Source organism: Taurulus bubalis, assembly GCF_910589615.1.
Source record: "Taurulus bubalis genome assembly, chromosome: 21".
In the NCBI taxonomy this organism is placed as follows: domain Eukaryota; kingdom Metazoa; phylum Chordata; class Actinopteri; order Perciformes; family Cottidae; genus Taurulus; species Taurulus bubalis.
The window spans coordinates 4507677-4532190 of NC_136609.1; positions in this window are offsets into that span (position 1 = coordinate 4507677).

A 24514-nucleotide genomic window follows, 5' to 3' on the forward strand; every position below is an offset into this window, starting at 1 on the left:
AAATGTGACAAACTAAGCTTAAAAAACACTACAGCTCCAAGACCCGGAAGCGGTAATATACAATCATCGGCCAAAGCAGCCGCTTCCATCTTTACCGTTTGCCCACTGATGTGCGTGGCAATATCCTCAGGTATGGAATTTTTAAACTGTTCCAGCACTATTGTATCACACAGCTCCTCAAAACTCTCCACCCTTACTTAACACAGAACACCAGCGTCTAAAATGAGTCGTCAACTCACGGGCAAATTCAAGGTGGGTCTGCCTTCCCTTTCTCCACGCACAAAAACAGTGGCGGTATGCCTCGGGGACCAACTCGTAAGCCCTCTACACCGCCAACTTGGCGACTAAATAATCCGTACACTCTGCCGATGACAACGATACAATATTTTGGTTCCCAGGAACCCCGCCCAAAATAGGCTGTTATTCCATTTAGAAAGCGGTGTCCCCACGTGTAACTTCCGAGTCTGGCGGCCTCACAGGGCAGCAAAAGTGTGTGTCTGTGTGTGTCTGTGTGTGTGTGTGTGTGTGTGTGTGTGTGTGTGTGTGTGTGTGTGTGAGAGAGAGAGAGAGAGTGTGAGAAAAGCGTTACGTTTTGAAAACCCTGCTTGGGTAACTTATTTACTTTGTAAAATTAATAATTGAAAAGACTGAAAAAGTAAGTCTCGAAAGGAACCTACAAGGGTCGGAAAATGTTGTGAAGAGAGGCATTTTTACCATCAGAATCCGTTTATTTGCCAGGAACGTTTACACAAACAAGGCATTTTTCTAAGCGGACAGTGCATACATTAGACATGAGACGTTAGATGAGACAAGCAACAATCAACGACAACAACAGTGCAATGGGTATAAAGTGCTCAGACAAACAGATAACATTAATGTAAGTGTATGTTAAAGTGACATAGGGGTCATCAACACATGTATAGCCTAAAATCTACAGTCAATGAATACATAGACCTATTGAATAATAAATACTGTAACATTCTGTTTATTCCATCCGTCACCTGATTGTTCATTCCCTTCACTTGCTCTCAGCCACTTCCCTGCCTCCCATCTGTCTCCCCAGTGTTTCCTGATTGGTCACCCCCTTCACCTGCTTTACATGTGTTTGTCTCCTGATTTTTCATTCACTACACCTGTGGTTACCCCTCACATATATCTCCCCTGCTTTTTCTTGTCACTTGCCAGATCTTTGTAACCCCCTTGTGTGTGCATCGCCTTCGAGCAATAGTTTCTGTAAGATGTATGTCACAGATGGGGTGGTAGGGCAAAGGCTCAGGAGCAGAGGAGTACACAGGAGTCGAAATGAGGCAAATGCAAGATCTTTTACTAGGCAAAGTCACAAACCAATACTTAAAATAAAGAGAAGTTCATATAGTAAAGGCGTCCTGTAACTTTGTCTATTTATTAGGTTTAGATTGGCCCTCAAACAACCTTTCAACCAAGCCCCCTACCCTAAGCCCCCACAACTGCATACCCGGCTTAACTCAAATCTATAAAAAATAAGTCCCAGCATTTAAAATCTAAAAGGTTTACGCGAAACGATGGACTGCCTTACAAAGGTCGAGGTTTACTTGAAATATTTTAGATTTAATGCAATAAAGAAACATTTGAATACAAAGGGGCAAAAAAAACAATACAATGAAAAAACATGTGAATAAAACAGTAAAATATATATTTAATGATTTCAATGGTTGAGTGTATTTCTATCCAGCTTTATTTTTACTTTAATTGGAGGGTTAATTTGCTGTTCCTCGAACAAGACTGTATGGCCGTGGTCCAGCAGCAGGTTTAAATTGCCTCTAACTCATCACCCCACAAGCACCAACTGTGTCCTTCGAGCTGACCTCCTGTCGAGAGAAACGTAGACATCAGGTCACCAATTACCAAAAAATCCTACTCATGACCCTTTAAAATAAATTTAAAAAAAATAAAATCCTAATAAACTATTCCTAGTCATTTTACATTTTCTCCTTCGTTCAGGTTTGTTTTATTTATCATCACTTATATTTTATTTACATTAAATACATTCACAACATCACTTTGAAGTTGGACCGCCGACGCCCCTCGCCCAGAAGTTTTTTTTGACTTGGACATGTGTGAATTCTTTTCATCTCCACCAGAGGTGTCAAGTAACGAAGTACAAATACTTTGTTGAGTAGAAATTTGGGGTATCTATACTTTACTGGAGTATTTATTTTTCAGACAACTTTTTACTTCTACTCCTTACATTTTCACGCAAATATCTGTACTTTCTACTCCCTACATTTTAAAAATAGCCTTGTTACTATTTTATTTTGGTTTGTTTTAACTCCGGCTTGTCATCGTTCAAAAACACACACAAAAAAACCCTCTCCGCCCCGTTGTGCACAGATACGTGCGCGCGCACACAGGTGAGCACTGAGCACACACACCAGCGGACAAAGCGCTGCGAAAAATATGTCGCGTGAAAAGTAGACCGCTATATCTGCGTTTTAAACGCTACCAGGCTGCCGGAGCAGCTCTCCTGCTCCAGGTGAAACGAGACAAAGTGCTCGTGTCTTCAACCAACAAAATATATATTACAAAAGTACAAAGTACACGGATATAAGTCATTAATAAATACATGGACAAATGCCTGTACTTTCGGGTAAATGGTTGCGGTACGCCGTTAACAGGCTACGCTTGCGCATACGCGATTTGACGCGAAGCATTGAGCTCCGTGAGCTCGTCTTTTCCTGCTGTTGCGTTTCTCAAAATAAAAAAACAGATCTAAGCTCAATATTGAGCATGAATTGAGAAGGCCATATCAAATCTACAACCCCGTTTATAACATATGTGTCGAGGAAAGCTGTTCACTGCAGCCACTAATACTGATACAACCTGATGGCTCACATATCTGCACTAATTCTGTTTTGTTTGGCAACAAAAATTAAAAGCTTATTGTTTTCCACAATGAGCTATTTAGTAGTAACTAAATATGAGGTTTTTTTTGCACAGATAGAACTTACACAAAACATTGTCTGATGGGGCAATCTGATTTACTTAAAAGTGATTGCAATATTCTTTATTCTGTTATTTATAAAAGCACAGATGTGTCACACAATTATGTTATTTACAGAAAAAGTTTGAGAACCACAGCTTTAAGTGTTTGTGTCTGAGTTGCTGCCGTCGCCTATTTTGCACTATTACAATACTTATAGGCAACTAGTTGTCATGTCTTCTGCTCCATGAAACGCATGTTAATGCGCAGTAGTACATATATGGTACTTTAATGTATTTGCATTGTAATAAAATGTGATCATTTTAAATGGGCATATATGCAGCTGAAACGGGTAGCCTAGTGCATTTCACATTTTTCAACATAACATTTTAAAACATTATAGTCATTATGGCCTTTATAAAAATGATTGTTTTGGGGGGATGTGGGGTAGTGCACTATAGGCCCCTGAGACGCGGCTTAAGAGTTTGTCCTTAATGGAAAAAAAAAAATTCCCCTTACATTACTTTTACTTTTATACTTTTAAGTAGTTTTTAAACCAGTACTTTTACTTAAGTAAAAAGCTTGATTTGATACTTCAACTTTTACAGAAGTATTTTTAAACCCTAGTATCTATACTTCTACTTGAGTAATGAATGTGAATACTTTTGACACCTCTGATCTCTACCTGCTATACGAAAATGCCTCTCAGATCCATAAAGTCCGCTTATGAAAATGTTCCGCCATTTTGAATTTAGTGAAAAACACATTATTTGGGTTTATTCGTAAACGCTTGGTCCCTTTCATACCGGACTTGGTAGTTGTCATCATTGGAGTTGTATCATCAATACTAGATTGACATTTATTTGATATCTCATTGCGTTTAGGTAGATATCGGCCAATTAACCTCTTAGGTGTGTGTCTTGTTTTTAAACACTCATAACATTAAAACTATTTGGACAAACTACTCCAAACTTGGTGTATATGTGCACATCACATCCCCTAACTTGCATTAAATCAGTCGTCCGATTTAAACACTAGGGAGCGCTACAGTAATTGGGCCATTTTTGTCATTTTTTGCCTTTCTGCCAAAGCCTACTACTAATTTTCATAGTATCAACTTCGATTCTGTTCAAGGATGATCTCGAGACCCTCAGGCTTGTGCTTTTTTCGCATTTTCACTGATGCTGGTTCAGGCCTGAGTACATGTACATGAGCAATGTTCAGATTGTCATAGCGCCACCTACTGGCAAAGGTAAATCAGCCAAACGGGATAGGAATTACATGTAATTGACGTTGTGTGTGTGTGTGTATGTATGTGTGTGTGTGTGTGTGTGTGTGTGTGTGTGTGTGTGTGTGTGTGTGTATATATATATATATATATATATATATATATATATATATATATATATATATATATATATATATATATATATATATATATATATAATCATGAAACGAAACATCTTTAGATTTCATCCTCTGCCTCTTGCTTCCCCTCCTCCTCCACCTCTGGCTGCGTGCTACAGTTCACATCTGTACAAATACATAGAAACATATTTAATGAAATATTTTCATGCTAATTGTTTCATACTGCAAACAACCAATGTGCAAACTTGACATGTAGTTGTTATATATTCACTTAGCAGAACACTAACACTAACCATCGGCTTCCAAGCATGCCAGGAGCTCTGCATTCTCCTGCTGCAGGAGAGAGCTGGACAGCTTGGCTGTCATCTTTGCCAGCTCCCTCTGCAGCAAGAGATTTTGCTGCTCCAGGGCCTTCCCCTGGCGCACATGTCGCACCAGGGTCTCTATGGTGCCGCTGCTCACGGCCATCAGGTCACTGTAAAGCTCCTGCCGTGATTCAGCGGCATCCGTCACTTTGTACTGCAATTACAAAAAACAAATGTACATATCATTCATAGAGCATGAATGCAGACTTTAGATGAGTTAATTTAGAGACTTGGGATAAAACACATCAAGCAACTGATATCATATTCAGATGAACACTAACGACACAAATCCACCACATGTAATACTCACAGGGCTGCGGCAACCAATGAAGCGCTTGCACAGGGCAATTTCCCGCGTCACGCGCTCCACCAGGGCAAAAGAACGTCAGACCGGCAGGCAAACGCTCTCGGCCGGGCGAGTCGGCGACCCGCCGGCGACTCCGAACGTGCCGGGGCGAGCGAGGACCCGCTCACAGCTGCTCGCAGCTTTAATTATTACTATAATAAGAAACTATAGTATTTCATAATATAAGAGTGCTTGCTTTCAGTTAACCTAAAACAGGAGAGCAATGACCGTTAATTGGAAATAACAATTGCTAACCGAGATATTTAGCAAGCAATTTTCATAATTAAAATGATGTATATAAACCTGGACTTAATTATGCCAAGTATTCTTATTATTCAGTGTGCTGTGCAGCCTTGTGTACACAGACTAATCCTGCCGATGAAACTACATTTACATATGTAGTCATTATAATTTGTGTACACATGATGCAACCTAGACTATATAAAAGACATTTAAAACAGGTCATATATTGCTTGATCTAAAAAGACTAACCTGGGCCCCGTTCCTCGTACCTGGCTAACTGAGTGTTGTCTGCATAGCAGTGAAAAGATACCTTGTGTCGTTGGAGGATTTGGCCCAGTGGAAGCATGTATATCGTTTAATGTCTAATGTATGCACCTTCCGCCTAACAAAATTCCTCGTTTGTGCAAACATTCCTGGCAATAAACGGTTTCTGATTCTGATATAGAAAATAACCTAAGGTAATAATAATTACCTTCCTGCCCAACAAGTGACCACTTGGAGAGGTCAGGTCGACGTGGCACACTGACCTCTCCCACCACAACGACTTTGAGTAAACCTTGGCTGTGATGATCTGGGAGAAACCTGTGGCTTGGGTGCTGGGAAAGTGTTTGCCTAATAATAACATTATTATTTTATATAGCGGTCTATATAAACAGTTACAACATTCGTCAAATACAGAATAAACACATAGACTATACCTACACATAATATAAAGAGAAAAAATGAAGCAAGTCAATTTTGTTTAAAAAATAAATAAAGGCAAACAGACAAGCTTACCTTCATAAGCGTGTTTCCACAGCAACTGCACCAGGGTCTTCATCACTTTCCCTGAGGTGTACCTGCAATAGATAATTACAAGTTAATAAGCCTGACCCTAACCCCAGACGTGGGGTAAACAATGCACTGATCAAACTAATTTAATTATGTTGTATATCAAAATAAACAGCAAAATATGGGCTACAAGAATAGATCATCCACGTGTACATGCTCCTCTTCAGGACGGCATTGAGATCAGGTGTGGGAAGAGACGCACCTAGGAGGTGAACAAAAGCCAAGGAGGGGAACGGAGCTTAATGAAGGAGAATAAGCCGGTAAATCGTCTAGCGGCCCGGCTGAGATGGTTTAGTTGGTGTAGTGAATTGTTAGAGCTCTGGACTGGGCTTCGTTTTCAGTGTTGTTTGTTTAATTAACCTGCACAATTGACACTGCCTGTGATTGCTGCGCTGCCCTAACTTCTGTGTCCTCCGTACCGTCCTGTTACAAGGGAAATTGCATCTCAATTGTGGATTTATGGGTCGACATTATGATGCTAGCCTTGGGATGACTTCAGTCTGTTTGTATACAATATATGAATGCCCATATAATCCAAAAGCATAGCTCGTTCTCCCTGCTTTACTCCCTTATCTAATTGTCAACTACACATATACTCAAGTTATTTCCTAATAAAAAATAAACAACCACACAGGAACCAAAATACGTTCCTCCACGCCAATCTAGTTTCCATTTTTCGATGGTGGCTGGGTGTGTGGATTTTATCTTTCGAACCAGAGATGGTGACGGAGACTGTTGGCTGGTCCTCATTTCTCCTCACACTCAGGTCTGATCAAGAAGCGCGCCATTTTTTGTCTTCAAGCACACGCAACATCATTCAAGGCGAAACTCAAAACATTTTATGGCAACTGGACCGGGTCATATAGGCTACAATGTTTTTGACAAGTTCATTAAATTATCATAATTATTAGAGGAAATTATGGGGGCATTTTTGCCCCTCTCCTAGTGATATCAGGGGCAAAATTATATATCTTAGGGGCAGTTTTGCCCTTGTGTATTTCCGACGCTGGGCAGATATTACTGTGTTTAACATGTGACATTTTGTCTTTGTGGCTAGATGCTAACAGTACATACTACGGCTGAAAGAGCTAACAGTGTTAACCTGGCAGGGGACTGTATTTACAGCGTATTCAGCCGGCTCGGGTGCTCTTCACCTATCTTCACATACCAAATGGTTGTTTATGCTCTGCATGTCACAACAAGACAAAGCAGCCATGCTAGAAGCTGTATTTTAGCAGTAAACACAAAGTAGAGCGGAGACTATGCATGTTGTGAGCCAAAGTGACTCGCCATCCTTGATATGACTAAATGCGATGCTGGAGGGGAACAAAGAGCGTCATTTAAGCGTATACTGACCAAGTATTTGACTTTGACGAGTTGGGAGTGGGAACGTTATAAATCCACAGAGCCATCTCAGTGAGCGCTTATCTGCTGACTGACAAAATAATAATGTTGACATGTTGGAGTTCTCCACAAAAATTAATTATACTTAGCAGAAACCTTGACATGAACAATAAAACCATGCACACGTTACAGTTCAAGGTTTTAACAGTGCATGCTCCTCAGTCTCTGTGGCAACAGCTGTTCTCTGGGGGCCAGTTTCTGATCCCTATCTCATTCGTTATGCCCACACAGTTAGAAATAACTAGTATTTATTTCAAGGAAACAAATCTCCAGCATTCCTTTACGACAACGGGCCTCATTCATAAAATTCACATAACTTGTGCATGCAAACCAAATAGTCATTTAAAAAACATTGAATGTCTCCCTATTTAATATGCACACTATAATGTAGTTGTAGGCAGATGTGCTTATAAATGTCAACAACAAAGGCTAATCTTATCTAAAATAATCCTGTAGAAACCCATGAGGATGCTGCTGTATTTTAATTTTAAAAATAAAAAGATAATACATTAACATAACATAACATCAAGGGAACGACAAAACTGATACAAGCCAGCAAAACATTATATATTCAGGGTATAGAAGTACGGTGTGTGTTTATTATTTCATCATAAAAAAGGGTACAAAGCATAGATGAGGACAGATTTATATGTATGTGCGAATGCGTGTATGCATGTATGTGGGTTTCAGGCTAAAAAAGACAAATGTGAATATTAATAGACTGGGTCATGTTTGTAAAAACAGTAAAGGATGACCAGATGGAGTGGTCTCCGGTTGTATTGTAAATAATGGAGGTTAGATTTTCCATTGACATGTATTCAATCATTAGGTTTCTCCAGTGTGTATGTATCTTATTCCTTAATTTCCAGTCCATGAGGATAGTTTCTTGGCGATAGTTAGGGCCATGAGGAGTAATCGGCGGTTTGTTTTGCTGAGGTTTATCGTTGAAATGTAAGCACAGTGAAGGGGATAATGGGACGAGGCATGCTGTATTTAAACACATATTGAATGGCAATCATGCATTTATTTATCTATTCATGCTTTGCAGAGCCGCAGCAGACATGGGACAAGCTGGCCACAAGTTAAGAGAAAAAGTATGCTGCATTGAAACTGTTCTGATAAGCACTCAAAAGAAAGTTGAGTACATGTTTGCAGTAAACAGCAAGACACTACGCATCCTCAAGACAGTGAAAAGCAAAGCACCAGTACAATAATACAGCCGCAAGCCTTCCTGATTATGACCCAGTCTTTTTTTTTTTTTTTACGGACATGCAGTGCAGCACTTAGCAATCGAACATACCAGTGGACAAAGGCACACTTGGTGAACATCAGATCCAACTTGATGTCTATTTGAGCCCAGGCCTCTGTAATATCAGTGGTTGCTCAGCATGCACACAGCCCTCTGTACCGTGGCCAGGTCTCCACCAGGATAGCATAAAGCTAGCTTTGTTTAGACCATACAAAATGGCTGACTGTCTATGCGCGCACGTGTAATACGGTCGCGTGCACGTTTGAGTGTTTGAATATTTCATCCCATTTTTGGGGCGCTTGGGGCTCCCTGATTAAATATCTATCATAATGTATGTTGTGTGTGTGTGCTTATTTCCATTCCCTGTCAATATCAGTAGTTTGTAAAGCAAAAACATTGACTATGGTCATAATTATGCACATCTCCACACTACTAACTGCACAGTGTTGCCTTGAGGCAACGAACCAAAGAACACAATTTTAGTGAAGAAATATTAACACAATAAGTATTTCAACTATCAAAGATACTTCTTTACATGCACATGTAAGTTTTTTCAATTTAAAACAGGTTAAAAAGTTAGATTTATTTTACTGATTTGTGGCACTGTCCCATGCAGCCTGAAAAGAAGGCTTCACCCCAACCAAGAGAAAAGGTCACACCCACTTTGGGCCCTCATTTGATTGGACACGGATATATCTGGTGACATTATACACATTGTTTTGAATTTAAACACAATTAAAGGGGCAGTGTAAGGTCCAAAAAGGTAGTTTGTTGCCTTAGGGCAACAGTATGCCATAGAGGGTTAAATCATACATCGACAAACAGGCTCCATTTGTTTTCTTTTGGTTGAACTGCTCATTGTTACATTTTCACCTCATCACTGCTTGCACTCGTCTGATGAAATTGATTAACATCATCTGTTAAGAGATGATGTCACACAGCATGATTCATACAACCTTTTATTATATTTTGACTACACAAGAAATCCTGTTGAACCAATATAATTTTTTAACAGTATTTCAGGATTGAGAATCTATATTGCCAATATTCCTTACTAGTGCAGGTCAAACATATATTTCATCACTGGTGGTGTTTTCCACAAACCTGTGATCCTGCTGCTTTATAAATCAAAGAAGCTTTAAATTGTCTACATGCGACTCAAGACAATGACCTACCTGTTATGGCCTGCACTTTGGCAACATCCAGTTGTTTTTAGGAAGTCCCCCTTTCCCAGACTTCCCAGTCAGGGTGGACAGTGCAAGGACCTCCTTTGAGGGCAGCCAGCTCCTGGCAAAAAAGGGAAAATGCCACAGGAAGGCCCTCTTTGAAACTGTCACTGTGCTGCCAGCCAATGCGTGCTGTATATGAGGGAATCAATGGAACACATTAATATACAGTTGGAAGATCTCTACCTACCTATTAGGAATTAATGGACGTTATTCACATATGAATACAATGTCCTTCATTATTTAAAACACTGCTAGTAGTCTGTACATCCCTCTATGGAGCAGTACCACCAGTGGCGTGGAGGGTCCCACTCTCTACTGATTCACATGACTGATGCGTCAGTTGCCTTCTCTGGAACCGAATTCGCTTCAGGTCCCACTGACTTGTTTCCATTATTCCTTGCGTTCTGTTGTCTTGTGTGAAGTTTGGAAAATTCTAACTGCATCTCAATGTTTATCTTAGAGCAAGGCCATTTACAATATATTGTCAAAATATAAATGGATTTGAGTTTAGGCATGCAAGACTTTACACGTTTTTTGGATTGACTAACTTCATTATAGAGTTTAGTCAGATCCCTGTATGCTGGGCCTGTCGCATGATGTCCTAGTAACATTAAAACATTGTGAAATGTGTGTATGTTGATATTATGTATTTATTAATATTTTGCTACCTCAGATGACTTAAATAATTTAACTTAACTTGTAAAAACGTACCTACCTAGCATCACTCCAGACCACAGTAGGGCATGAGTGAGGAAGTACTTAGCCAAATTTAGGATGCATTTTGGCGCATTATAAACATAAGCTTCACCTTGATTGTCGAGGGGTGTCAACTATAGGCTTGAAATGTTTGTCGAGAGGTGTGGTCCTAAGTGCATGGTGAATAAAATATTAGAAATATTGTCAATTTAAATCTTTATACACTAAAATAATATTTTGTTGAGTTGTATGCAATATTTAATACCATCATGTCATTATAGGATCAGTTCAGTGTTGTAATTATTGTACAAAACATTCTTAAAGTAATAATAATGCATTTCATTTTTATCGCACTCTTCCTTCAAAAGAATCTCAGAGTGCCACACATATAGTAAAAACAAATAAAACCGATTAAAACATAGTTAAAGCAACCCATAAAAATAAGAATGTAATAGCTGACAAGCCATCAAATTTACTCAAGGTATAAAATGCCTTCCTGAATAAAAAGGTTTTTAGGCCAGTCTTAAAAGAGTTCAGTGTCTGAGTTGCCCTTAGGTGGTCAGGGAGACCGTTCCACAAGCGTGGCGCCGCCGAGCAAAAGGCCCGGTCGCCCATGGTGCGGAGCTTGGTGTTGGGGACCCAAAGGAGCGAGCGGCCTGTAGACCTGAGGGTGTGGGTGGAGGTCAGGGGAGTGATAAGTTCTTGTAGGTAGGGGGGTGCATGTCCATTGATACAGTTATAGGTGAGTGCTAGGACTTTGTAGTCAATCCGGAATGAAACAGGGAGCCAGTGTCGTGAGTGGAGAATGGGTGATATGTGGTCATATTTCTGTACTCCCCTCTGGATCCTGACCGCTGTTTTGGATATACTGTAGCTTCTGGATGTTCTTGTCAGTGATCCCAGTGCAGAGTGAGTTGCAGTAGTCCAGTCTTGAGGAGATAGAGGCGTGTGTTGCATCGGGACTTGGAGGTTGTTGAAGTGCTTCATGACATTGGCTCCAGCGCAAGGACTGCAAAACAGGACTGTTGCACTAAACGCCACCTCGTCCATCCCTTTCAGCGGTGAGCAACATGCAAGGAGCCCAAATATATCAACCCAAGCTTGTAGTGTTTAGTGACCCTAGAAAGACGGCAATCAAAAATACAACAATAATTAGTAATACATTTTTTTATTTCCTCAATACTAAAATACCTACCTTTTTTGCAGAGATTCTTTGCGTTTTTCATCATGTGGCTTTATAAAGTATGAATTGTTTCTTGGTGCAGTCAAATAAGTCATTTACCTCCTGTTGTATCTCCTCTCCAGGGCGTTCCATCTAAGAGTGGATTTCACACAACCAATTCGTAAACATTGTACGTCGACTTTCTGCGCTTTCTTTTCGAACTATGCTCCCCGTTGCAACAAGATACACAATATCCTCTTTGCATCTTTGAAAAAAGGTAGTGTCTTTCTCGACCACATCATGATGGCTTTTGGATGCATCAGCACTTTTTGTAAGACCTCATTGTCTGGGTCATGTTTTACAGACTGGCGAGCTCATTAGAATCAGGACTTTGGAGTTGCCTTTGTGTCCATGCAATATTCTTTAGAACACCTTTTAGTTGGTGCTGCATTCCGATTCTATGACCTTCTCTGGTATTGTTTAAATGGACTCCAGGAAGACACTTTGTGGTAATTTAGTTTCTAGAAGTTGCCCAATTGTCCGAATCTGTACTTACAGGCCTTCTTTGCAATTATTTTGTGTCGTGGGAAACATCACCGCCTGTGAAAAACCACTGCAGCCTTCAAAGGGCTTTCATCAGTAACCTTGACATTGACATTAAGAGGGCAATCCTCAAAACGACAGTATCCTACACAAAAATTGGTGCCGCTGTCTTTGACTGCATGGTTTTCACATTGTGTCTCTTAAAACCAAAGCTGCAGTATGGGTTTATGGACTTGAGACCCTTGGCAATTATTTGTCTACTGAAGTCCTTTGAAAACTCTGCCTTTCTGTGATTGTCTCTCTATTCATTTTGGTCGTTGAAAATAAATTTGGCTGCTGTGGCAAAAAAGGCGTGAAAAACTTATCCTGTGATGTCGGGTGATTCAGGCAAGTCACTGTCCTGTAGCATAGGAATATTAGGTAAGCAAATATAATTCATAACAATTTAAATTTATAGAATGATTTTTGGTCTGATTCTGTTTATGAAATCACATTACATATTTTATGATCCAAAGTGTATATATGACAGTCAAAGTAAAACTTCACTTAATGTTTGTGACTATATGTCTATACCCTGTAATGGGTCCTATCTGGACCCAAGTGGATCCCAAGGATCTTTGACCTTTTTAATTGAATCTCCGGAAACAGGCAGGCAGAGTACAACAGAGTACGGATCAGAAAGGCAGGTAGGTTCACCGGGAGTCAGGAATAGCAGGTCAAACAGAGACGGGTAGAGTCGGCAACAGGAAATCAGTCCGTGAATGCGTGCTGGAGAGTTTGACCTGGGAAAAACACTCTGGCAAAGTGTGTCTGGGAGGCAGGAGTCTAAACAGGGGCTTGATTAGTGATCAGAGGCAGAACAGATGAAGGGAGTTAGGCTGACGAGGAGGGAGTTAGGCTGACGAGGAGGGAGTGGCTGACAAACAGTGTGAGGAGCTGAACTGTGACAATAACCAACTGCCAATGTTTCAAATGGTGAAAATGTATTCCCTTGAGAATCAAACCATTATAAAATCATCACAAAAAAAATCTCAAGTATTTTTTGTCTAACCTGACTTATTTCACTTCATAAGGTTAAAAACATAAATAAAATAAAAAACTTTTTTGCATAGGATAGGAAAATGCAAAGATTAAAGATTAACCCTTTTTAAAGCCCTGCCATTATATATTTTGTGAAATTGATAATGACAGACACCCTACATATATGCTGGCATATATTCTAATTCTTCGGAATATGTGTTAATACTATTACCTTTATACAGGAAGATGCTGAATTTGATTCACTCTCCTGCTTCATCAATGGTGTCAAATGGCCAGTTTCACTGTCAGCTGCATTCTCCAACACTTGAGCTTCTGTACATGTAATGTGTTATTTAATACATATTAAATAACACATTGTGGCATATATTTTACCAAGTAACAACTATACAGACCAATGAATAATAAAATACATGAACATAAGTAAACCAGTTGAGTTTTCAGTGGGTGTCCCGAATGGTTGGGTTTAGGCCAGGGGTGTCAAACTCATTTTAGTTAAGGGGCCACATGCTGCCCATGTTGATCTCAAGTGGGCTGACCAGTAAAATCACAGCATAATAACGCATACATAATGACAATATTTCTCTATGCTTAAATCATTGGTGAAGCTTTTTGGATGATAAACCCTATTTTAAGGTCTAGTCCGTTTGTATTGCATTCATGGCGTGCACCTTATTTATTTATTTTTCATTTTTGATTGACCTCACGCGGGCCAGACTGGGAGAGCCCGCGGGCCAGATGTGGCTCGCGGGCCGTAAGATGTCCAGGTCTGCCCTAAAAGAACCCAAACCGGTAGCAGTGATGAAGTGCAAGGGACATCAGACAGATGCCTCAGAGATAGTGAAGGGAAACAATGCCGCAGACCAAGTAGCTAAGGGCACAGCAGGGTACAGACCCAAGAACCAGATGATGCAGAAAGCAGAAGAACCAGAGAAGGACAGATTAGACTCAGTCAGTTGCAGCAACAGCATGTGGAAATATCAGATTACATGAGGAGGTTGAACAATGCTGTTATGAGTATCTCTCAACAGGTGACGGAGATCCTGTGCGAAGGAAAAGAAGGAGAGGGTGCTCCTGTGGAGGTGGATGACTGGGTACTTAGGAAAGTAGGCAGATTCAACTCGAAGGCTCCCCGCTGGGAAGGACCATATAAGGTTGTGGAGGTAACCTCACACTGTAAAGGTGTGGTTGAAAGAAGATGAAATAAGTAATTGGATACACAAGACACATTGTGCTCGAGCTCTGACCCCAAAAGACAGAACATTGGCCCAGGTCAGGAGTGATTTAAAAGAGCTGAACAACAGCCAGGGGCCAAGAGCCTCAGAGGGAAAAGAGGAAAAAGAGAAAAAGGAGGAAGTTTATGAAGAGGAGGAAGAGCCAAGGTATAACCTGAGAAACAAGAAGGGCAAAGCCGAGTGAAAGCCAGAAACTTCAAAGTAAGACTAAGAAAGACAAACTCTAGTTTAATACTTAAAAGGGAACCAGGACCTATGCAATAAATGTAGAAGTTGACACTGAACTCAAAAATCTGTTGTTTTCCCAGTTGTTTTTTCAGCAGCGGTAATGATAGTACATCTAGGATTAGGAATACTGAAGACACTGCAACAATGAAGACCGTACTAGGATGCAACACTAGAGCCACTCTATTGGTCCTCCTAACTATAATATACTGGGGCGAACAAAGCGAAGGACGCGACGCGAATTCGTGTGAGTTGAATTCTCCCAATTCCGGCGGAGAAATCGCGCGACGCAAAGTTGCGGCAGCCAATCAGCGTTGAGAATCAGCGTTAAGAAGCTCCGCCTGTCATCACCTCCGTCCTGCCGTTCCTGAATGAAACTGCTGCTGCTCCGAAAGAACCAGTGCTGACAGCGGCTTCATTGAGACGCTGTTGGGACTACGTATAATATTATGAACCCAGACACCATGGAGTTTGATGTTCCGACATATGTGGAATTTACACAAAAAGTATAAAGCAGAACTAGTGGTTATTTCCACGGTCGATGGCATAATCGGTATCGTTTTACGGAGATACGCGAGACGCAGTTCCTGGAGCAGTCGGTGAAATTCACCGAGCTGTGTGCGGCTACGGATGATGTTATGAACCCAAATACGAGGGCGTTTCATGTTCGGGACTTCCACAACAAGTATAAAGCAGAACTAGTGGTTATTTATTCCATGGTCGATAGTGGAAATTAAAGCTTCGTCGCTTGTCTCTCACAGAGACAAGCGACGAAGCTAAGCCACGCCCCCTTCGCGCCGCGATTTTTCGCGTTTGGTGTGAACATCCTCGTTTCACTCACGAGAGTAAACTGGAGGACGCGTCCGGTGTGAACACGGCATAAGTATTTCAGTGGGACTTCCTTTCATTTGGTGGGAACTCCAAAGAACCTAAACCGGCCCAAGAGTAGAACCACAACGTCCTCCCCTGTCACAAGCACCAGGTCTCCCTTGCAAAGAGTGAAAAGAAGCAGACAACCAGATCTAAGATAGAGGGTCACTGGACCCTCTGCAGTTTGCTTACCAGCCTCATGTGGGAGTGGATGACGCCATCATCTACCTGCTGCAACAAGCTCAGTCACACCTGGATGGAACCGGTGTCTCTGTGAGTCACTTTCTTTGACTTCTCCAGTGCATTTAACACCATCCAACCACTGCTACTGAGTGAGAAGCTGCGGGTGATGGATCAATGACTACCTCACAGACAGACCACAGTTTGTCAGACTGGGCCGTGTGCTGTCTGAAACGGTGGTCAGTGATGTTGGAGCTCCACTGGGAACTGTTCTGTGTCCCTTCCTGTTCACCCTGTACACCACTGACTTCCAGTACAACTCGTGGTCATTCCAAGCAGAAGTTCTCTGATGACTCTGCAGTGTATTAGGGATGGACGGGAGGAGGAGTACAAGGCAGTAGTGGATGACTTTGTGGAGTGAATGGGTAGAAATCACCTGCTTCTGAACGTGACCAAGAGCAGAGAGATGGTGGTCGACTTCAGGAGGAAGGCGACGGATCCACAACCGCTGAGAGTTCTGGGAGAGATTCTGGACATGGTGGAGGATTACAAGTTCCTGGGCATCTTCATTGACAGTCGACTGAACTGCAAGGCCAACATCAACGCTGTTCAAGAAGGGGATGAATCAACTCTTCTTGAGGAACCTTTGATCCTTCAATGTGTGCAGCAAGATGTTGGAGATGTTCTATCAGTCAGTTGTGGCCAGTGGCTTGTACTTCGCCATTGTCTGCTGGGGGAGCAGCATTGGAGCCAGTGACACCAACAGACTTAACAAACACAAATAAAGTATATATATATATATATATATATATATATATATATATATATATATATATATATATATATATAATCGAATCTGTTAAGAAGTTTCCTCAATCCAATATGAATAATAGACAACATTAGAAACACCTTTTAGTATAACCCAGTACAGTTCAACAACAGCAGAAACCAAATTAACAACTCCCTACAGCTTTTTACAGGATACTTCATATTGCATTTGTTTTTTTGGCATACAAAGTAAAGTGAGATTATAATAATTTTTCTGTTGAACAATAAATCAGAATAATACTTTTTTAATACACGACAACCTTCCACAATCCTCTTCCCGCCACTTGCTATTTCTCGTGTCCGCGAGAGACAGGTGGCGTCGTCCACTCCCACATGAGGCGAGAGACAGACGTATATACTCTTTGTGCTCATTTTCTCCAAGTGCTAGTTTGTCATGTGTCCTTGTTCCCAGACACTCGTGATTTTTTCTGTATGAATTTATGGTGGGAATGTACTTTTTTTTTTGTTGCCATGTGACAATTATAAATCTAATGGAATGGACTGCAGACAGGCTTTCAGGCAACCTGTATTGCTTACAAATATATAGTATCTTTTATCATTTAATGCACTCTGCACATTGAAAATGTGTCCATCACATGTTTGGTGTTCTCTTTCGAGGATAAATAGTCGTAGTATTTTGAGAAAAAATTGATATGTTTGCAGTTATTTAAAGAGAATAACTCAAAAATATATCAAGAAAAATCTGCCATCCCTTTAGTCTGCTGTGCAGTAAGTTAGTTTGGGACTCTGGTCTCTGGAAGAGTCATTTAGGGAACGAAAATGTAAAACCTAAACTATCCGAATACACTTCTAATCAGGTATTAATCTCAAAATTGTGCGGCTCATTGTCCACAGAAATGTTTACTTCACCACTTCCAATAAATAACTTTCAGCCAATCAAATGCCAGCATGCTAGGTCATCCTTAAGATGTAGCTACATCCGAATGATCTAATATGACTTCACATGATAACGCAAACGAGTTGGCTCAAATATTGGTAAATGTATGCCCTTGGTTTATTTCAAAGGCATTGCTGCAAGGTACCTAAACCATCCCATAACATTTTCTCTTAGAAAAAATTAATGTTGCTCATAAAAAAGAATGATGAACCAAAGTGAGTTAGACGCGTGTGTCTGACCCAAACTCGTGCTGCGTCGTTCATCAGCTTAGATGAAGACATCAGCCTTGTGGGTTGTGTGCCTGCTTACACATTCTCCTCCTCCGCCTTATAATTATACAAGCCCACACACTGTCAGCAGATATATTCCGGAAGAAAGAAAAAAAAGATCAATCTGTGCATCTAATCCAGCTTTATACAATGGCATTATATCCATAATTAAAAAGAAGATTAATAGCATCTTTAAAATATGACCTACAGAGGGAGAGTGTTGTGAGGCTGTCTGTAAACACTGGGCTGCTTCAATCCATTTAGTGCATGTTAATGCTCAGGCCTTGTAATTAATTGGAGACGTTTTCTCTTCATGTGACCTTGCAGTGGCGTCATGTTAACTGGGGACATGTTTCTCTGCGAGGGGTAAAATAATGTGCTGACACACATCAACCTCTATCCCCACTCGCCGACAATAATCAGATTCATTTATTGAAGCATAAATATGCATGAGCTGTGAGTCATTGAGAAGATGCACACAGTAGTGCAGTCGTAGATGTTGCATAAATACACACACATGAAGACGGTCTCATGTTAATGTATTGATACATATTTACTCTTATGACATTTACCAGCCTGACACTAAATACATCATGTGCTGAGGGGGCAGGGGGGGTGGAGCTGAGTCAAGATTGTTCTCAACAGAAAAACAACAGCATCAGTTGTTTGTTCAAACCCTCAGTCACCGTCACCATGGTTACTGTGTCTACATGGAAGCAGTGTCCTTGAAGCAAACATAAAATTGAAAACGTCTATAATTCCATAACAGGGAAACTCCATCTGATGAGGAAGACTCTTTGATAGGACAAAAAGCTCCAGAGCATCTACTAAATGAACAATGTTATTGTCAATGACTTGTTTTCAGTTTCCTAATAAGGAGACAGTAGCGAGAGAAGAGATGGATGAAAGGAGGGCTGACATGAACACTCAAACCTTGAACGTTGCAATAACGTGATCAGCGTCTAGACCAGCATGACCCTAAGTAATGACATAAGCAGCTTTTTAGGTTTAAATTCATGGTTCAGTTTATTGTCGTCATAAACTGGATTGCACAATTTAATGCACTCAGTCTCCTAATACTAAACACTCACTAAAAATGAGCAAAAAGGAAGAAATATCTTGTTATTTTTAGTGTCTGGTATGTACCGGGTCAATCAACAACTTTTCCCAGTCGATGTTATCGTAGGTTTCTGCTCACACTGCCTGCTAAGGAGGCGAAACCACAGTAGGAAACGGCAAACACGGACCCAACAGAACTGAGAGAATGAGTGAGCACTGACTGAATCGGACCCGAGTCAAGACTGACAGCACAGCATAATGGTGCATTCATGTTTCATTTAATTTAAACACAACACATTGTATTTGCCATGAAATATGATCGGGGATTTGATTATTCTGAGACCACAAAAATGCAGCACAAATGGTCTATAGATAGTCAGGGGGATTTCTGTAACATCCTATTGAGCTTACTAGCCTACCAACATACAAGTGGGACGCTGAATCATTGAATTAGAATAAATATTGTATCTTTATTTATGTAAACTTATAGATGATTGTAATACATTGAAGAGACGTGTTGTGGAGCATGCAGCACTACATGCATATAGATTATGCAAATAGATTAGTGCAGTGCATGTATATAAATGAGTGTCATGGAGAAATCAACGACATATTTTGCAAAAAATAATTAACTCAAAAGATTCGAAGGGTTCAATTAGAATAGGTCTGCACTTCCCTAATAACCCCAAACACAAAATAGACAGCTTTTTGAAACTATAATAACAATGATTTATTGCACATGGGGTATTAAATCAAAACATTTGAGCTCTACTGTAGTTTATCTGGATCCTCCTCCGCAGGCTTGAAATACAGTCCTCACCGTCCACACAGCCAACTTTACGCTTGTCGCAGCGTAAATCTGTCTGTAAAATGCTGAGCCACTGGCTCACAGGGGAAGAGAGACCTCTTAATATTCAGGCCCATGAATAAACTCACTGCTGCCATTTTTATACGAGCACAAGAGGCTAAGCTGGAGATGCACAAAGAGGAGGAAATACTGGATCCATGAAACCAAGAGTGACGTCTAGTGCATCATGAATATATTCATTACGGGGGAAAATTACCAGATATACTTCATGTGCAGGCATGATCTTTATACACACACATGTCTGCTTGTGTTGTGTATTTCTGATAATTGCCAACAGTCCAAGAGTTTGCTGAAACGATAAGAGCAGTGCCGTAACGGAAACACATGAGGCCCCCCTGCAGAATAACCCTAAGTTCCACTCCCCATATGTAAGGGATAATGTATTGTCTGGCGGCCATTATCCAAAGATAAACGAACAGGTATGTGAGCGAGTGTGTTTGTGCTCTTTTATTTTTCTAGACAGTCCTTGCCAATCATTTATTCCCGTAGTCCAGGCACTGTTTTGGCATGCAGATCTTCTCTCACCAAAAAGCCAACAGGGCTCACAATATACTGTCAATTTTGGGGGAGTAACACAGCCATTTACATTGTATCTTGGTTCCTTTTTTTGACACTATGATACAAATCTTTAGAAAAACATCTCCCCTTTTTATCTTTAGGATACGGACCTTCACATTTACATGGTCCCTGCCTTAAAATGAACTTTTTCATGTCAGCATCAGTAATATCCACCGGGAAATGTGCCCGGTCACCAGGGTAAAGTGTAGTATTAGAAGTTTCATCTGACTCTGTCGCACGGCTACCCGAGGCCAGAATATGATTTAAGTGTCAACGGTGAATGGGACTTTTATTTTGACGGCCACAGAGATTGGGAAGCAAAGGAAGTTTGGAACGTACACAAACCAGGCATCGTTCACATAGCAACAGTCAACTGTCAAATAGCAAACTGTGAAGACCCATTCCCCTGTACTGGGGGAGCATCTCAAGATTAAGTTTTCAAATAGTCGTATGAACCACAAATGAGTTCTAATACTTTTTTTCAGAATTTTCTTGTGAAGAAAATGTATATTAAAAAAAAAATTTGTATAACATATTTTTGTCATAACTATGAACATCCAGCATGATCTAATTAAGAATGGCAGAAAAATGCTTTTCGAGCGGTATCCGACGTGTTCAAAATGTGTGCTTCAGACCCTTACCAAGGTCTCACATACTAATAACACCTCTTGTTATAAAGAACAGAGCCTAAAGAACCCGAATATGCAATGAAACCACACAAAAAAAAAGTGTCGGGGTCATTTGAAGGCTTTTCAGGGGAAAAACTGTGTAAATCGGTTCAAAAATGAAAAACGTCAAAGTTCTATAAGAAAACTACATTTCCCAGAAGCCAGCCTGGGTGCATTCTCTTCAGTAGACTGCCATGTGCCGTCTGAAGTGGATCAAAGATTGTCCATTTGACAGGGGAAATGCTGGACCCAGAAATGTAAAATAAAAAAATCTCCAACAGTTGACGGAATTTAAAGTTACTTATAGGTGGCTGGTAAGGATCTAGATGGCGCCGTTCGACTCCTACATGCCCGCACGGTCACGGAGATGTGTTTATTATTGAAATCCGTTGTTTTAAAGGATAGTTACGAGCAATTTTGTGAAACGTTACTTGCGTCGCGGAAAGTTGAAAAAAAAAAAAAAAAAAAAAGAAGATATTGCCACACGAGGCCCCCTCCGCGGTGGGCAATCTCTACGGGCCTGGATAAGAGTGTGGAGGAGCTTCAGAACATCAGCTAATGAGGCCCTCTGTTGCTGATGCAAAGACGAGGCTCACAGCTGCGACTACTGCTTTAGAATGTAGTGCTCCAAAACAAGTGAAACAAGGCCACAACAACCACAAGTAGAGGCGACAGGTCAATTGGGTAAAATGGAATAAAGCTCCATTTTCCATCTCCTCAAATGCCCACAATACACAGCAACGGAACATTTTGACTAGACTTCCAAAATATTTGAATTATGTGGCTATTTTCAATTGCATTCATCCATCTATTTGTTGAACTATATTTCCTGTCTAGGAAAAACAAAAGGCTATTCCAGCTTGTATTTTTCTGGGTAGCCAGGGGCCAAGCTCCACAGGGCTACACAACTGAACTTCCAGACTGGCTTGGTTTCAGAGCCCTCCAGAGCAAACACCGACTGGTTGTGTAAGAGTTGCATAGCTAATTTGGAAACGAGCAAGCCATTATGTGTGTCAGTGTGTGAAGTTTAGTGGTGAATATATAAAATTAATGTACAGTAGTTGTGCAGTTTGTGCTCAAATAAATCAATAACAAATACTGCGGCTCCTCAAGAACTTCCGTTGACTTGTTTCCTGGCAGCTAAGTAGAGTGACGAGTGGCGCATTGAGGCAACATTTGGAAAGAAGCTTGCGCACAATGCATCCTGGTACATGCTGGCCCAGATCCACTTTGACTACATGTATCATCAACACTGTTTGGACATCCACAGAACGTACATTTTGGTGTCATTCATTGGCTAGAAAGCTTACTAACGGACGCCCTCAGAGAGTTTAAAACAGAGTAGAAACAGAAGAGCTTGCTTTAGACACTGGTGCACCACAAGGTTATGTGCTGTCACCACTGCTGTTTTACCTGTCCACAAATGAAATGTGACTGTCCACAGCAGTCAGGTCGAGCTGTTGAAACATGCTGTTGATGGTGCCCTTGTTGGTCTTCTCCTGACAGACAATGCCATGAGGAGGCGTACTTGCTCACTCTACTTCAGACCTTTTGTCAGACAAGTAGACGGGAAGTCAATGTGGCCAAAACAAAAGATCTTATAATCCAAGGAAAACCAAGTGGAAACATTGACATCCTCCCTCTCATACAATAAGCAGCCTGTAGGAAAGTGGAACACTTTAATAAGTACATTGGCACAATCATTGATTTGACCTGAACTTTTAACAAGGGCTCGGAGAGCCTTTTATGAGAGCCAACCAGATTGAAATGGAAGACAGAGGCCTGGTTGAAAGCATTTCATCATTTAACATAACATCATGGTTCTGCAACTTAAGTGAAAACCACCAAAATCATGCACTCAAAGATTGTAGGCAAAGGTGATCCCCGAAACAACTCTGCAATATATTCACCATGGCTGTACACAGGAAGGCAAGACATATTTTGAACTGCTCCCATCTGGCCATCGATTTAAGATCCTAAAGGCCAGCCAGTCTTTTATTCTCTGTGCCATGCAGGCATTAAACACCAAAGGACTGCATCAACACGTGTTCTCTAATATGATCTGCTTTCTTTTATTGATTATATAATTTAGTTGATGGTACCTACCTATTTGCACTATGTATATTGTATACTGTACATTTGCATGTTTTAGTGGTATTGTGTGTGTGTGCGTGTGTGTATATAGTACATACCTTTCTGTACCAAGGACAGGCCAAAGAATATTACACATATAGATAGACCTATCTATCTATCTATCTATCTATCTATCTATCTATCTATCTATCTATCTATCTATGGCTATGAGAAACTGTTGGAAAGAAAGGAAAAGAAATACATTTCTGAATATTTTCTGGAACAGTTCCACACTGTGCTCAGAAATACAGGACAGATGCTCAGCCAAACTCACACACTTCTCAGCACATTTCAGGTTTCTGCTGGCAGGAAGCCACCAGAAACCATTGCAGCACCTGTTCTCGCCATCAGTACTTACTGCTGTAAACAACCGGCTACGGCCAAATAACAACAGGCATGCCAGAGCACTAATGGGCTCACGGTAAGGTGGCAATCATGGGCAGTATCATCGCTATCAGACACAATTCTTATCTGTGACATCTGCCCCGACTGCAGCATAATATCACCTGGAGGCATGTGGAGGAGGCGAAGGGAGCTGCAGGTCTGGTCACATAAGCAGGAGTTAGAAAGACACGGGTTGAGCTCAACGACATCTGAAGTCACACTAATCCTTTGCTTTTATGGAGCCTTAAGTAACATTATGAACATTAACATAGCAGAAACGGTTATCTAAGTAAAGATGGAATGGAGTGAATTATGTAACACTCCCACTCTGTGTTTGTTGTCATCTCCTTGCTTGGTTAACATGGCCGGGCCAGCCACAGGTGCTCCTCCTGTTAACTATGAGCTGCCAACATTGACATGTTGAGAGGCAATCCTTAAACTCCCAATCTCAGATCTTGCACCTTTAACTTGTGTCAACAGAATGACAACCAGCAAGTCCTGCCCTTCTCTTAACAAAACATGAGCAGAATCCCATAATACTAGAGTTTCCATAAATGAAAGACATTGCTGTTGTGCTGGAAGTGACAGCAGGCAATGCGCCCTTTGTCTTTGCGCCAGGAGAGGCGTCTCCTCATCTGTGCGTTCCCCAGCTCAGTTTTAATGTGACGGCATTAAAAGCATGATTAACGTTTTACACTGAGGCGGGTTAAAGACCTAGAGGAGGCAGTGTACTGAAGGACATTGTCCTCCTGCAGAGAGGATTTAAAAAGATAAAGGTGTTACTGTTTTGCAGTTTGACAGAACTCTAACACTTATTTGTATTATTCTTTAATCACTATAGATGAAAAGTCACAGGATCACCAAAGTTATCACAGTTTACCCTGAAGGGATCATAGACGTTTGAAC